Source organism: Scyliorhinus canicula, chromosome 5 (assembly GCF_902713615.1).
Source record: "Scyliorhinus canicula chromosome 5, sScyCan1.1, whole genome shotgun sequence".
NCBI lineage: Eukaryota > Metazoa > Chordata > Chondrichthyes > Carcharhiniformes > Scyliorhinidae > Scyliorhinus > Scyliorhinus canicula.
Genome location: NC_052150.1, coordinates 111,335,936 through 111,351,914, shown reverse-complemented (window position 1 = coordinate 111,351,914; position 15,979 = coordinate 111,335,936). Strand labels below are relative to the sequence as shown.

The window sequence follows — 15,979 nt, the reverse complement described above, 5'->3', positions numbered from 1 at the left end:
TTTTACAGCATTTTTGGAGAGAAGTAAAAATTAATCTTTCAAACCCATCAACACACCCACATTAATTAAGAAACTCACACACCAGCTGCACACTTCCAGTCCAACCTTTCTGTACATGTGAAAGATTTTTCCCATTGTAAAAGCAGAAGTGAGCAGGAATCAATTCTTTTCATATTTTAGATCCAGAACTGCTAGTAATTTTCTTTATCATAACAATCTGATAATTGTTTATAAACCTATACCAAAGACTCAAATACCTAACTCACATTGATCGATTAAATTCAATGCGTATCTGCTGAAAAATGGCACAGATTAAGTTGGATACTTAATGGGGAAAGTTGCTTTCCATTTACCCTTAACTTGCATTGAAGGACACTGCTGTATTATATCAGCGCTTTATGTCAATGGCAGCCATATGATCAATCACCTAATGGTCGCTTCTCGAGTTTGAGCCTGCTCTGTTAAGTGCATAAGAAACATGTCATTTGAAGGGAACTGCTCTTTAGTTCAGTCTCATTATTGCAATGCAGGTAAAGCTACATCGAGAGAGTTTGACAAAGTTTAATGCAGACATTGCTTCTCAAATGGCCTGATTGAGCCAGAGGTAGCATAATGGATGTCACAAATGCTTGTATTGCAGCAAAAACTATACTGACTAAAGAATGATTAGTCCCTATGAGAACTGTGTGTAGCTATTTTAACAGAGTAATTAACTTAAAATAATATTTTAAATAAACCATAACCATTTTTAAGAGGCAATGAAAACAACCTGAAATATAGAAATATGGAACTCTGAGATTTTGAAAAACTATTTGATTCAACAGAGCCACAACTTTTAATAGATTTTCTGTTCATCTTCCTGTTACCTCAACATGTCCTTTAATTACTTTTCTACTCAGAAACCCATCCTTGATTTATTTTTATGACTTGGTTCCCGGGCAACTTGTTCCACATTGATTTGTGGCGAAGTTGAGTTTTGCCGACACTTTTTAGCTTGTAATTCAATACTGCGAGGGCCAACATGTAAGGGACTAAATTGGTCACATTTTCTTTCTTATAAGAAAACACATTGGGCGGAATTCTCCGCAAGGCCCGACGCCGTTGTGAAACCCGGAGAGGTTCACGACGGCGTCGGAGGCCGCTCCTGGCCCCCTATTTCCCCCCCCCCCACCCCCCGGGGGGCCGAGGAGGGCCGTGCCGTAAATCTCGGCCGCGGGGCCTTGTCGCTGACGTCAAGGCCCGGCGCACCGAGAATGACGCAGCCGGCGCGCCTAATGATGTCAGCCACGCATGCGCAGGTTGGCCGGCTCCAACCCGCGGATGCGCGGCTGACGTCACAACGGCTGACGGCAAGACGTGTCGGCTTGATCTTGCGGGGCGGTGGAGGGGAAAGAGTACGTCCCTTTGAGACGCTGGCCCGACGATCGGTGGGCATCGATCGCGGGCCAGTCCCCTCCCGAGCACGGTCATGATGCTCACTCCCCTCTCCGCCCCCCACAAGCCCCATACTCACCTTTGGCACGATGTTCACGCCGGCAGCGACCTGGTGTGGTTGCCGCCGGCGTGAACCGGTCAGGAACGGGAGGCCGCTCGGCCCAACCGGGTCGGAGAATCGCGGGTTGCCGTGAAAAACGGCGGCTCGCAATTCTCCGAGCGGCGTGTCGCAAAACGCAACACGCCATTTTTGGGGGGTGGGAGAATGGCGGGGGGTGAAAGAGCAGCCCGCCCGCGATTCTCCCACCCGGCATGGGAGCGGAGAATCGCGCCCATTGTCTGGGATTTTATGTTGTCATCCTGGCAAGAGCAGTTGGCAGGTGGAGGGGTGTCAAATTGGGTGGAATGCGGCGGCACTGTGACCATTGCCGATCTGCTTCCACTGGTCACATCAATTTAATAGCCTTAGAAAACTTGAAGAAAACTACTATGGAATCAGCCCTCAAACCTGACCGACTAGAACTCGACCCGCAGGCTGCAGAGGCAAAAGAAATCTTCCAGCAATGGCTCAGATGTTTTAAGGCCTACCTGGCTGAATCAAGTACTCCAGAAACTACAGAGGAGCAGAAACTCAGTCTACTGCATGCAAGGGTGAGCCACCATATATCTTCTCTACTAAATAGTACCAATTCGTATACGGGGGCCCTAGATATGCTAGATCGAATGTACGTGAGGCCCATCAACGAGGTCTACGCACGCCATATTTTTACAACCCGCCACCAGCGCCCCACGGAGTCGTTAGAAGAATTCCTGTGGGAGTTAAAGATTTTAGCTCGGTATTGTAATAATGAGGCGGTATCAGCTGAACAGCACATGGAACTTGCCGTTAGGGATATGTACGTGGCAGGACTCGGATCGAAAAATGTGTGCCAGCGGTTGTTTGAAAAAGGGGCCCAGAACTTAGAGGACACGGTAGAACTAGCTACCACTATGGTAGCTATCTCATTCCGCAGCCTCACCTCGTTCCCCGCGGACCAAGCAACCCATCCTTGGCCCGCAACCAGCGACTGCCCCAGGCCTGCGCCACGCGGCCACCCAGCCATCACGCAGCCCCAGTGTGCCACTTTTGCGGGCAGCGCCAGCACCCACGGCAGTACTGCCCGGCCCGCAACGCGACCTGCAGCAACTGCGGTCACAAAGGACACTATGCCCGGGTCTGCCTGGCGAAGAAATCCCCCTCTCCAAACTCTCCCGCAGCCCAAAGCACTCGCTTCCAAAACTCACAGGCCCGCAGGCCCAAAAATGCTGCAGCCTGTATGCCGACTCCGCCCCCACCTGACATGTGCGACTCATGGGGGCAGCCATCTTGGCAATCCTCCTCCATGCGGCCGGCCATGGGGGCGGCCATCTTGGGATCTATCCTCTTCAAACTCTGAAACTTACCTCGAAGACTACGAACTCAGAGGGCAGTCATCACGGGGCAACTCCAGCACAGCTGATCAAGCCGCCGACTACCCGCAACTCAGCACGGTCACGTTGGACCAGTCGCGTCCAAAGCACGTCCGCAACTCAATGATGACCATTAAAATCAACGGGTACAGGACGCCGTGCCTCTTTGACTCTGGGAGCACCGAGAGCTTCGTACATCCAGATCTGGTAAGACACTGTTCACTCCCTATTTTCCTTGCACGGCAAACTATCTCCCTTGCTTCGGGCTCACACTCCGTTCACCTCCAAGGGTGCACTGTCGCGACCCTAATGATCCAGGGCACTAGCTACTCAATCTTCCAGCTGTACGTGCTCCCTGAACTGTGCGTCCCACTCCTACTGGGACTCGATTTCCAGTGCAACCTCAAAAGCCTCACACTCAGCTTCGGCGGGCCCTTGCCCCCACTCACTATTTGCAGCCACGCCGCCCTAAAAATCAACCCCCTCCATTCTTTGCCAATCTCACGCCAGACTGCAAACTCGTAGCCACTCGCAGCAGGCGATACAGCCTGCAGGACAGGGTATTTATCAGAACCGAGGTCCATAGGCTCCTACGTGAGGGGATCATAGATGCGAGTAACAGTCCCTGGAGAGCTCGGGTGGTGGTCGTCAAGACCGGGGAAAAATTCCGAATGGCAGTGGACTATAGCCAGACTATTAATCGGTTCACGCTCCTTGATGCGTATCCCCTCCCCAGAATTGCAGACATGGTGAATCGGATTGCCCACTATAAAGTATTTTCCACAGTGGATCTGAAGTCTGCATACCATCAGCTCCCAATCCGCCCGGAGGACCACCACTTCACGGCATTAGTGACGGCCGCCTCTTCCACTTCCTCCGGGTTCCCTTTGATGTCACAAATAGGGTCTCGGTGTTCCAACGAGCAATGGACTGAATGGTGGACCAGTACGGGCTGCGGGCCACATTTCCGTACCTGGATAACGTCACCATCTGCGGCCACGACCAGCAGGACCACAACACTAACCTCGATCGATTTCTCCAGACTGCCCAGAAACTCAACCTCACGTATAACACGGAGAAATGCGTTTTCCGCACGACTAGGCTAGCCATCCTCGGCTATTTCATGGAGAACGGATTCCTGGGCCCCAACTGGGACCGTATGCGCCCGCTCTTAGAACTCCCACTCCCTCATTTTCCCAGGGCCCTCAAAAGGTGCCTGGGATTCTTCTCGTATTATGCCCAGTGGGTCCCTCAGTATGCGGACAAAGCTCGCCCACTATTTAAGGCCACACTCTTCCCTCTATTGGACGAAGCTCGTCAGGCCTTCACTCGTATCAAGGAGGACATCGCCAAAGCGGCCATGCGGGCGGTGGATGAATCCGTCCCCTTCCAGGTGGAGAGCGATGCCTCAGAGGTCGCTCTTGCAGCCACACTAAATCAGGCTGGGAGACCAGTCTCCTTTTTCTCCCAAACCCTCTCCGCTTCGGAACTTCGAAACTCCTCGGTCGAAAAGGAAGCACAAGCCATCGTGGAAGCGATACGTCACTGGAGGCACTACCTCGCAGGTAGGGGGTTCACCCTCATCACCGACCAAAGATCGGTTGCCTTCATGTTCGACAACTCTCAAAGGGGCAAGATCAAAAATGATAAGACCTTACGGTGGAGGATCGAACTCTCCACCTACAAGTACGATATTATGTACCGACCGGGGAAGCTCAACGAGCCCCCAGATGCCCTGTCCCACGGCACGTGCGCCAGCGTGCAAGACGACCGCCTGAAAGCTATTCACGATGACCTCTGCCACCCGGGGGGTCACCCAGCTCGCCCACTACATCAAAGCCCGAAATCTGCCTTTCTCCACAGAGGAGGTGAAAGCCATCACCAGGGACTGCCCGATCTGTACGGAGTGCAAACCGCACTTCTATAGACTAGACAGGGCCCACCTGGCCAAGGCTTCTCGGCCCTTTGAACGCCTCGCTATCGATTTCAAAGGGCCACTCCCCTCGACCAATAGGAATGTGTACTTCCTGAACGTCATCGACGAGTTCTCTCGTTTTCCCTTTGCCATTCCGTGCCCCGACATGACCTCCCACATAGTCATTAGGGCCCTGCATAGCATCTTCACCCTGTTTGGTTTCCCCAGCTACGTACACAGAGACAGGGGTTTGTCCTTTATGAGCGACGAGCTGCGTCAGTACCTGCTCGAAAAGGGCATTGCCTCGAGCAGGACTACCAGCTACAACCCCAGGGGGAACGGGCAGATGGAGAGGGAGAATGCGACGGTCTGAAAGACCGTCCTACTGACCCTCCGGTCCAGGAAGCTCACGACCTCCCATTGGCAGGACGTCCTCCCCGATGCGCTCCATGCTATTAGGTCCCTCCTATGTACGGCCACCAACCAGACCCCTCACGAGCGGCTATTTGTTTTTCTAAGGGCACTACCACAGCGGTTTCGCTCCCAGCATGGTTAAAGACACCGGGCCCGGTTCTCCTCCGGAAGCACGTCTGGACTCACAAGACTGACCCACTCATAGAGAGAGTGCTCCTGCTCCATTCAAACCCATACTACGCATTTATAGAGTACCCTGACGACCGTCAGGACACTGTTTCCCTCCGGGACCTGGCACCTGCAGGATCCAACTCCGACACTACCTCCGCTGAGATACCCCTCACACTATACCCCTCCCAACCCCCCGCGCCCGGCACCCCTACGCCTGCAGTTCCGCTGCCCATGCTCCGTGCCCCCACGCCATTGGGTTTTCGGCGCTCGCCGTCACCAGTCGAACCAGTCGGATACAAAGCTCTGGCTGAATCACCCCCGGAGTCCGCCATGGTTCCCTCGCCGACCTCCACTGCCCTGCCACCAGAAGAGACTGCAACCCCGGTGCTTCATCGATCCCAGAGGACGACTCGGCCGCAAGATCGACTTAACCTGTAATTTATAATCTGTAAATTGTAACTTGCAATTGGGAATTGGTAGACACATCACCCGCGCTGGACACAATTTTTACAGGGGGTGAATGTGGTGAATCACAGTCCGTAATTCACACTGTTATTATATATGATGTACTGTGTCTGTGTAAGCTCGGTATACGAGCAGTTGAGCGGCTCTGCCCCTAGGGGGAGATGAGGAGTTTGTACTGGGCTCCACCCTTGGCTCCGTCCATGGCTCCTCCCACTAACCGGAAGTATAAAGCTTGGCAGTCGAGAGCCTGCCTGCCAGTTCATCTCGGCACAGGCAGGCTCCGTTGTAATATCATTAAAACCACTGTTCACTTCAAACTACATGTCGTGTGAATTGATGGTCACATCAGGCTGCAAGTTGGGGGGGGCGGTGGTGATAGCGTTGGTCCCTCATGTTCATGCACCATCTTCCAAATAGAGCAGAGGTCACAGAAGTCCGAGGCAGGATAGACAGTGACTTTTCAACCAGGGCCAGGGCCACCGACTCCGCAAATAATCCAGCCATCAGTTCATACATCTAAGCTAGCCATTCTTTTATATCTAAATTGATTAAACTGACATGAAGAAATTCCAGGCATTTGTTAACTGGAATGCTTGGGGTCAATTAGAAATATTTTGCAACACTGACAGAATCTGACTTTGGGCAGTATTTAGCAGCCCTGCTAGTCGCAGATGCAAATCCTGTCATGGCAGCAAAATGTTGTGAGAGGCCAAAAATGGGATTTGTGCCGGCAGGATTTCGGAACATGATCTTCCCAGTCCCCGCTTAATGATGCAATCAGGTTCACGCCCAGGAAAGACACAAACCTGATTTGCATGTATTAGCGGGTTTAACGTAATTTCTTCTGCTCTCAATGAATCTTCCCACCCACCAGCTGTGACTGTCATGCCAGCACCAAACACTCTTTATAAATGGGAAACAGGCGGCATGACCGCCGAGAGGGAGCAAGGAAGTGAGCAGCACAGTCTCCACTGAGCAACAAGGAGTCCAACGGAACAGAGGCCACTGGGCGGGGCAGGGGTCGGGTGGCCTTTGAGAAAGAGGAGGGTACTATCGGGCATCAGTGGTTTTACTTGCCGGGGAGAAATAATGTCACAATCAGTGTCGGTAGTCTTGGGAGACTCTCTGTGCTGAGAGAGTCTGCTCTCTGTGCTCTGCTCTCTGTGGAGTGAGAGTCTGCTCTCTGTGCTATGAGAGTCTGCTCTCTGTGCTGTGAGAGTCTGCTCTCTGTGCTGAGAGAGTCTGCTCTCTGTGCACTGCTCTCTGTGGAATGAGAGTCTGCTCTCTGTGCTCTGAGAGTCTGCTCTCTGTGCTCTGAGAGTCTGCTCGCTGTGCTCTGAGAGTCTGCTCTCTGTGCTCTGAGAGTCTGCTCTCTGTGCTCTGAGAGTCTGCTCTCTGTGCCGTGAGAGTCTGCTCTCTGTGGAATGAGAGTCTGCTCTCTGTGCTGTGAGAGTCTGCTCTCTGTGCTGTGAGAGTCTGCTCTCTGTGGAATGAGAGTCTGCTCTCTGTGGAATGAGAGTCTGCTCTCTGTGGAATGAGAGTCTGCTATCTGTGCTCTGCTCTGTGCTGTGAGAGTCTGCTCTCTGTGCTGAGAGAGTCTGCTCTCTGTGCTGTGAGAGTCTGCTCTCTGTGCTGTGAGAGTCTGCTCTCTGTGCTGAGAGAGTCTGCTCTCTGTGCTGAGAGAGTCTGCTCTCTGTGCTGAGAGAGTCTGCTCTCTGTGCTGAGAGAGTCTGCTCTCTGTGCTGAGAGAGTCTGCTCTCTGTGCTGAGAGAGTCTGCTCTCTGTGCTGTGAGAGTCTGCTCTCTGTGCTGAGAGAGTCTGCTCTCTGTGCTGAGAGAGTCTGCTCTCTGTGCTGAGAGAGTCTGCTCTCTGTGCTGGAGAGAGTCTGCTCTCTGTGCTGAGAGAGTCTGCTCTCTGTGCTGTGAGAGTCTGCTCTCTGTGCTGTGAGAGTCTGCTCTCTGTGCTCTGCTCTTCTCTCTGTGCTGTGAGAGTCTGCTCTCTGTGCTCTGCTCTGCTCTCTGTGCTGTGAGAGTCTGCTCTCTGTGCTCTGCTCTCTGTGCTGTGAGAGTCTGCTCTCTGTGCTGTGAGAGTCTGCTCTCTGTGCTGTGAGAGTCTGCTCTCTGTGCTGTGAGAGTCTGCTCTCTGTGCTGTGAGAGTCTGCTCTCTGTGCTGTGAGAGTCTGCTCTCTGTGGAGTGAGAGTCTGCTCTCTGTGGAATGAGAGTCTGCTCTCTGTGGAATGAGAGTCTGCTCTCTGTGCTCTGCTCTGTGCTGTGAGAGTCTGCTCTCTGTGCTGAGAGAGTCTGCTCTCTGTGCTGTGAGAGTCTGCTCTCTGTGCTGTGAGAGTCTGCTCTCTGTGCTGAGAGAGTCTGCTCTCTGTGCTGAGAGAGTCTGCTCTCTGTGCTGAGAGAGTCTGCTCTCTGTGCTGAGAGAGTCTGCTCTCTGTGCTGAGAGAGTCTGCTCTCTGTGCTGAGAGAGTCTGCTCTCTGTGCTGTGAGAGTCTGCTCTCTGTGCTGAGAGAGTCTGCTCTCTGTGCTGAGAGAGTCTGCTCTCTGTGGTGAGAGAGTCTGCTCTCTGTGCTGAGAGAGTCTGCTCTCTGTGCTGAGAGAGTCTGCTCTCTGTGCTGAGAGAGTCTGCTCTCTGTGCTGAGAGAGTCTGCTCTCTGTGCTGAGAGAGTCTGCTCTCTGTGCTGTGAGAGTCTGCTCTCTGTGCTGTGAGAGTCTGCTCTCTGTGCTGTGAGAGTCTGCTCTCTGTGCTCTGCTCTTCTCTCTGTGCTGTGAGAGTCTGCTCTCTGTGCTCTGCTCTGCTCTCTGTGCTGTGAGAGTCTGCTCTCTGTGCTGAGAGTCTGCTCTCTGTGCTCTGCTCTCTGTGCTGTGAGAGTCTGCTCTCTGTGCTGTGAGAGTCTGCTCTCTGTGCTGTGAGAGTCTGCTCTCTGTGCTGTGAGAGTCTGCTCTCTGTGCTGTGAGAGTCTGCTCTCTGTGCTGTGAGAGTCTGCTCTCTGTGCTGTGAGAGTCTGCTCTCTGTGCTGTGAGAGTCTGCTCTCTGTGCTGTGAGAGTCTGCTCGCTGTGCTCTGAGAGTCTGCTCTCTGTGCTCTGAGAGTCTGCTCTCTGTGCCGTGAGAGTCTGCTCTCTGTGGAATGAGAGTCTGCTCTCTGTGCTGTGAGAGTCTGCTCTCTGTGCTGTGAGAGTCTGCTCTCTGTGCTGTGAGAGTCTGCTCTCTGTGCTGTGAGAGTCTGCTCTCTGTGCTGTGAGAGTCTGCTCTCTGTGCTGTGAGAGTCTGCTCTCTGTGCTGTGAGAGTCTGCTCTCTGTGCTGAGAGAGTCTGCTCTCTGTGCTGAGAGATTCTGCTCTCTGTGCTGAGAGAGTCTGCTCTCTGTGCTGAGAGAGTCTGCTCTCTGTGCTGAGAGAGTCTGCTCTCTGTGCTGTGAGAGTCTGCTCTCTGTGCTGTGAGAGTCTGCTCTCTGTGCTGTGAGAGTCTGCTCTCTGTGCTCTGCTCTTCTCTCTGTGCTGTGAGAGTCTGCTCTCTGTGCTCTGCTCTGCTCTCTGTGCTGTGAGAGTCTGCTCTCTGTGCTCTGCTCTCTGTGCTGTGAGAGTCTGCTCTCTGTGCTGTGAGAGTCTGCTCTCTGTGCTGTGAGAGTCTGCTCTCTGTGCTGTGAGAGTCTGCTCTCTGTGCTGTGAGAGTCTGCTCTCTGTGCTGTGAGAGTCTGCTCTCTGTGCTGTGAGAGTCTGCTCTCTGTGCTGTGAGAGTCTGCTCTCTGTGCTGTGAGAGTCTGCTCGCTGTGCTCTGAGAGTCTGTGCTCTGAGAGTCTGCTCTCTGTGCCGTGAGAGTCTGCTCTCTGTGGAATGAGAGTCTGCTCTCTGTGCTGTGAGAGTCTGCTCTCTGTGCTGTGAGAGTCTGCTCTCTGTGCTGTGAGAGTCTGCTCTCTGTGCTGTGAGAGTCTGCTCTCTGTGCTGTGAGAGTCTGCTCTCTGTGCTGTGAGTCTGCTCTCTGTGCTGTGAGAGTCTGCTCTCTGTGCTGTGAGAGTCTGCTCTCTGTGCTGTGAGAGTCTGCTCTCTGTGCTGTGAGAGTCTGCTCTCTGTGCTGTGAGAGTCTGCTCTCTGTGCTCTGCTCTTCTCTCTGTGCTGTGAGAGTCTGCTCTCTGTGCTCTGCTCTGCTCTCTGTGCTGTGAGAGTCTGCTCTCTGTGCTGAGAGTCTGCTCTCTGTGCTCTGCTCTCTGTGCTGTGAGAGTCTGCTCTCTGTGCTGTGAGAGTCTGCTCTCTGTGCTGTGAGAGTCTGCTCTCTGTGCTGTGAGAGTCTGCTCTCTGTGCTGTGAGAGTCTGCTCTCTGTGCTGTGAGAGTCTGCTCTCTGTGCTGTGAGAGTCTGCTCTCTGTGCTGTGAGAGTCTGCTCTCTGCTCTGTGCTGTGAGAGTCTGCTCGCTGTGCTCTGAGAGTCTGCTCTCTGTGCTCTGAGAGTCTGCTCTCTGTGCCGTGAGAGTCTGCTCTCTGTGGAATGAGAGTCTGCTCTCTGTGCTGTGAGAGTCTGCTCTCTGTGCTGTGAGAGTCTGCTCTCTGTGCTGTGAGAGTCTGCTCTCTGTGCTGTGAGAGTCTGCTCTCTGTGCTGTGAGAGTCTGCTCTCTGTGCTGTGAGAGTCTGCTCTCTGTGCTGTGAGAGTCTGCTCTCTGTGCTGTGAGAGTCTGCTCTCTGTGCTGAGAGAGTCTGCTCTCTGTGCTGAGAGATTCTGCTCTCTGTGCTGAGAGAGTCTGCTCTCTGTGCTGAGAGAGTCTGCTCTCTGTGCTGAGAGAGTCTGCTCTCTGTGCTGTGAGAGTCTGCTCTCTGTGCTGTGAGAGTCTGCTCTCTGTGCTGTGAGAGTCTGCTCTCTGTGCTCTGCTCTTCTCTCTGTGCTGTGAGAGTCTGCTCTCTGTGCTCTGCTCTGCTCTCTGTGCTGTGAGAGTCTGCTCTCTGTGCTCTGCTCTCTGTGCTGTGAGAGTCTGCTCTCTGTGCTGTGAGAGTCTGCTCTCTGTGCTGTGAGAGTCTGCTCTCTGTGCTGTGAGAGTCTGCTCTCTGTGCTGTGAGAGTCTGCTCTCTGTGCTGTGAGAGTCTGCTCTCTGTGCTGTGAGAGTCTGCTCTCTGTGCTGTGAGAGTCTGCTCTCTGTGCTGTGAGAGTCTGCTCGCTGTGCTCTGAGAGTCTGTGCTCTGAGAGTCTGCTCTCTGTGCCGTGAGAGTCTGCTCTCTGTGGAATGAGAGTCTGCTCTCTGTGCTGTGAGAGTCTGCTCTCTGTGCTGTGAGAGTCTGCTCTCTGTGCTGTGAGAGTCTGCTCTCTGTGCTGTGAGAGTCTGCTCTCTGTGCTGTGAGAGTCTGCTCTCTGTGCTGTGAGTCTGCTCTCTGTGCTGTGAGAGTCTGCTCTCTGTGCTGTGAGAGTCTGCTCTCTGTGCTGTGAGAGTCTGCTCTCTGTGCTGAGAGAGTCTGCTCTCTGTGCTGAGAGATTCTGCTCTCTGTGCTGAGAGAGTCTGCTCTCTGTGCTGAGAGAGTCTGCTCTCTGTGCTGAGAGAGTCTGCTCTCTGTGCTGAGAGAGTCTGCTCTCTGTGCTGAGAGAGTCTGCTCTCTGTGCTGAGAGAGTCTGCTCTCTGTGCTGTGAGAGTCTGCTCTCTGTGCTGTGAGAGTCTGCTCTCTGTGCTGTGAGAGTCTGCTCTCTGTGCTGAGAGAGTCTGCTCTCTGTGCTGAGAGAGTCTGCTCTCTGTGCTGAGAGAGTCTGCTCTCTGTGCTGTGAGAGTCTGCTCTCTGTGCTGAGAGAGTCTGCTCTCTGTGCTGAGAGAGTCTGCTCTCTGTGCTGAGAGAGTCTGCTCTCTGTGCTGAGAGAGTCTGCTCTCTGTGCTGAGAGAGTCTGCTCTCTGTGCTGAGAGAGTCTGCTCTCTGTGCTGAGAGAGTCTGCTCTCTGTGCTGAGAGAGTCTGCTCTCTGTGCTGAGAGAGTCTGCTCTCTGTGCTGAGAGAGTCTGCTCTCTGTGCTGAGAGAGTCTGCTCTCTGTGCTGAGAGAGTCTGCTCTCTGTGCTGAGAGAGTCTGCTCTCTGTGCTGTGAGAGTCTGCTCTCTGTGCTGTGAGAGTCTGCTCTCTGTGCTGTGAGAGTCTGCTCTCTGTGCTCTGCTCTTCTCTCTGTGCTGTGAGAGTCTGCTCTCTGTGCTCTGCTCTGCTCTCTGTGCTGTGAGAGTCTGCTCTCTGTGCTGAGAGTCTAATCTCTGTGCTCTGCTCTCTGTGCTGTGAGAGTCTGCTCTCTGTGCTGTGAGAGTCTGCTCTCTGTGCTGTGAGAGTCTGCTCTCTGTGCTGTGAGAGTCTGCTCTCTGTCCTGAGAGAGTCTGCTCTCTGTGCTGTGAGAGTCTGCTCTCTGTGCTGTGAGAGTCTGCTCTCTGTGCTGTGAGAGTCTGCTCTCTGTGCTGTGAGAGTCTGCTCTCTGTGCTGTGAGAGTCTGCTCGCTGTGCTCTGAGAGTCTGCTCTCTGTGCTCTGAGAGTCTGCTCTCTGTGCTCTGAGAGTCTGCTCTCTGTGCCGTGAGAGTCTGCTCTCTGTGGAATGAGAGTCTGCTCTCTGTGCTGTGAGAGTCTGCTCTCTGTGCTGTGAGAGTCTGCTCTCTGTGCTGTGAGAGTCTGCTCTCTGTGCTGTGAGAGTCTGCTCTCTGTGCTGTGAGAGTCTGCTCTCTGTGCTGTGAGAGTCTGCTCTCTGTGCTGTGAGAGTCTGCTCTCTGTGCTGAGAGAGTCTGCTCTCTGTGCTGAGAGAGTCTGCTCTCTGTGCTGAGAGAGTCTGCTCTCTGTGCTGAGAGAGTCTGCTCTCTGTGCTGAGAGAGTCTGCTCTCTGTGCTGAGAGAGTCTGCTCTCTGTGCTGAGAGAGTCTGCTCTCTGTGCTGTGAGAGTCTGCTCTCTGTGCTGTGAGAGTCTGCTCTCTGTGCTGTGAGAGTCTGCTCTCTGTGCTGAGAGAGTCTGCTCTCTGTGCTGAGAGAGTCTGCTCTCTGTGCTGAGAGAGTCTGCTCTCTGTGTTGAGAGAGTCTGCTCTCTGTGCTGAGAGAGTCTGCTCTCTGTGCTGTGAGAGTCTGCTCTCTGTGCTGAGAGAGTCTGCTCTCTGTGCTGAGAGAGTCTGCTCTCTGTGCTGAGAGAGTCTGCTCTCTGTGCTGAGAGAGTCTGCTCTCTGTGCTGAGAGAGTCTGCTCTCTGTGCTGAGAGAGTCTGCTCTCTGTGCTGAGAGAGTCTGCTCTCTGTGCTGAGAGAGTCTGCTCTCTGTGCTGAGAGAGTCTGCTCTCTGTGCTGTGAGAGTCTGCTCTCTGTGCTGTGAGAGTCTGCTCTCTGTGCTGTGAGAGTCTGCTCTCTGTGCTCTGCTCTTCTCTCTGTGCTGTGAGAGTCTGCTCTCTGTGCTCTGCTCTGCTCTCTGTGCTGTGAGAGTCTGCTCTCTGTGCTGAGAGTCTAATCTCTGTGCTCTGCTCTCTGTGCTGTGAGAGTCTGCTCTCTGTGCTGTGAGAGTCTGCTCTCTGTGCTGTGAGAGTCTGCTCTCTGTGCTGTGAGAGTCTGCTCTCTGTCCTGAGAGAGTCTGCTCTCTGTGCTGTGAGAGTCTGCTCTCTGTGCTGTGAGAGTCTGCTCTCTGTGCTGTGAGAGTCTGCTCTCTGTGCTGTGAGAGTCTGCTCTCTGTGCTGTGAGTGTCTGCTCTCTGTGCTCTGCTCTCTGTGGAGTGAGAGTCTGCTCTCTGTGCTCTGCTCTCTGTGGAGTGAGAGTCTGCTCTCTGTGCTCTGCTCTCTGTGGAGTGAGAGTCTGCTCTCTGTGCTATGCTCTGCTCTCTGTGCTATGCTCTGCTCTCTGTGCTATGCTCTGCTCTCTGTGCTGTGAGAGTCTGCTCTCTGTGCTATGCTCTCTGTGGAGTGAGACTGCTCTCTGTGCTTGGCTCTGCTCTCTGTGCTCTGCTCTGCTCTCTGTGCTGTGAGAGTCTGCTCTCTGTGCTCTGCTCTCTGTGCTGTGAGACTCTGCTCTCTGTGCTCTGCTCTCTGTGCTGTGAGAATCTGCTCTCTGTGCTGCGGCCATCTTGGGATCCATCCCCTTCAAACTCTGAAACTCACCTCGCCGACTACGAACTCAGAGGGCAGTCATCACGGGGCCATTCCAGCACAGCTGATCGAGCCGCCGACTACCCGCAACTCAGTGCAGTCACCCTGGATCAATCTCGGCCCAAGTACCTACGAAGTTCGATGGCGGAGGTCCAGATCAACGGGTACAGCACGCCATGCCTCTTTGACTCCGGGAGCACCGAGTGCTTTATACATCCAGAGCTGGTAAGACGCTGTTTGCTTTCTATTTTTCCGGTGAGCCAAACTATCGCCCTTGCTTCGGGCTCCCACTCAGTCCAAATCCAAGGACGCACCGTTGCTACGCTCACAATTCGAGGCGCTAGTTATTCTAAATTTAAACTTCATGTCCTGCCCGACCTCTGCGCGCCACTCTTGTTAGGCCTGGATTTCCAGTGCAACCTCAAGAGCCTCACCCTCAGCTTTGGTGGGCCCCTGCCCCCACTCACTATCTGCAGCCTAACCACGCTGCGCATCTCCCCCCCTCCACTCTTTGCCAATCTCACTCCAGATTGCAAGCCAGTAGCTACTCGCAGCAGGCGATACAGCCTACAGGATAGGGTCTTTATCCGATCGGAGGTCCGACGGCTGCTCAGTGAGGGGATCATAGGGGCCAGTAATAGTCCCTGGAGAGCTCAGGTGGTGGTCGTCAAGACCGGGGAAAAATTTTGCATGGTCGTCGACTATAGCCAGACCATAAATCACTTTACGCTCCTAGACGCGTATCCCCTCCCCAGAATTGCAGACATGGTTAATCAGATCGCCCAATATCCGCTATTTTCTACGGTGGATCTGAAGTCTGCATACCACCAGCTCCCAATCTGCCCGGAGGACCGCCACTATACGGCATTCGAGGCCGATGGCCGCCTCTTCCATTTCCTCCGGGTCCCTTTCGGCGTCACTAACGGGGTTTCGGTGTTCCAACGAGCAATGGACCGAATGGTAGACCAGTACGGGCTGTGGACCACGTTTCCGTATCTGGACAATGTTACCATCTGCGGCTATGACCAGCAGGACCACGACGCCAACGTCCACCGTTTTCTCCAAACGGCACAGAAATTAAATCTCACTTATAACAAGGAGAAATGCGTTTTCCGCACAAACAGACTGGCCATCCTCGGCTACGTCGTGGAGAACGGAGTCCTGGGTCCTCCCCCTCCCTCATTGCCCCAAGGCCCTCAAACGGTGCTTGGGGTTCTTCTCATACTACGCCCAGTGGGTCCCTCAATATGCGGACAAAGCCCGCCCACTCTTTAAGGCCACACGATTTCCCCTATCAGCTGAGGCACGCCAGGCCTTCAGCTGCATCGAGGACGACATCGCCAAAGCAGCCATGCGAGCGGTGGATGAATCCACTCCATTTCAGGTTGAGAGCGACGCCTCAGAGGTAGCTCTAGCAGCCACTTTAAATCAGGCAGGGAGGCCCGTTGCATTTTTCTCCCGTACCCTATCCGCTTCAGAACTCCGACACTCCTCAGTCGAGAAGAAAGCACAAGCCATCGTGGAGTCTGTTCGTCACTGGAGGCACTACCTCGCAGGTAGGAGGTTCACCCTCATCACCGACCAATGATCGGTTGCCTTTATGTTTGACAACTCGCAAAGGGGCAAAATAAAAAATGATAAAATCCTTCGGTGGAGGATCGAACTCTCCACCTATAGTTACAATATTAAATATCGACTGGGGAAGCTCAATGAGCCCATAGATGCCCTATCCCGCGGGACATGTGCCAGCGCGCAGGTCAGCCGTCTGAAAGCCATCCACATTGACCTCTGCCATCCAGGGGTCACCCGGCTCGCCTACTACATCAGAGCCCGAAACCTGCCTTTCTCCAACGAGGAGGTAAAAGCGGTCACCAGGGACTGCCCGATCTGTGCAGAGTGCAAACCGCACTTCTCTAGACCACACAGGGCCCACCTGGTCAAGGCTTCTAGGCCCTTTGAACGCCTTGCGATCGATTTCAAAGGGCCACTCCCCTCCACAAACAAGAACATTTATTTCCTCAACATCATCGACGATTTCTCCCGATTCCCTTTTGCCATTCCATGCCCTGATGTGACCTCCC

General features: G+C 53.7%; 1 protein-coding gene across 1 annotated transcript in view; it reads right to left on the bottom strand.

The window, feature by feature from the left end:
- Positions 1-15,979, bottom strand: part of LOC119965672 (thrombospondin type-1 domain-containing protein 7A-like) — a 589,817-nt gene that overhangs the window by 240,257 nt on the left and 333,581 nt on the right. The window lies entirely within an intron of this gene.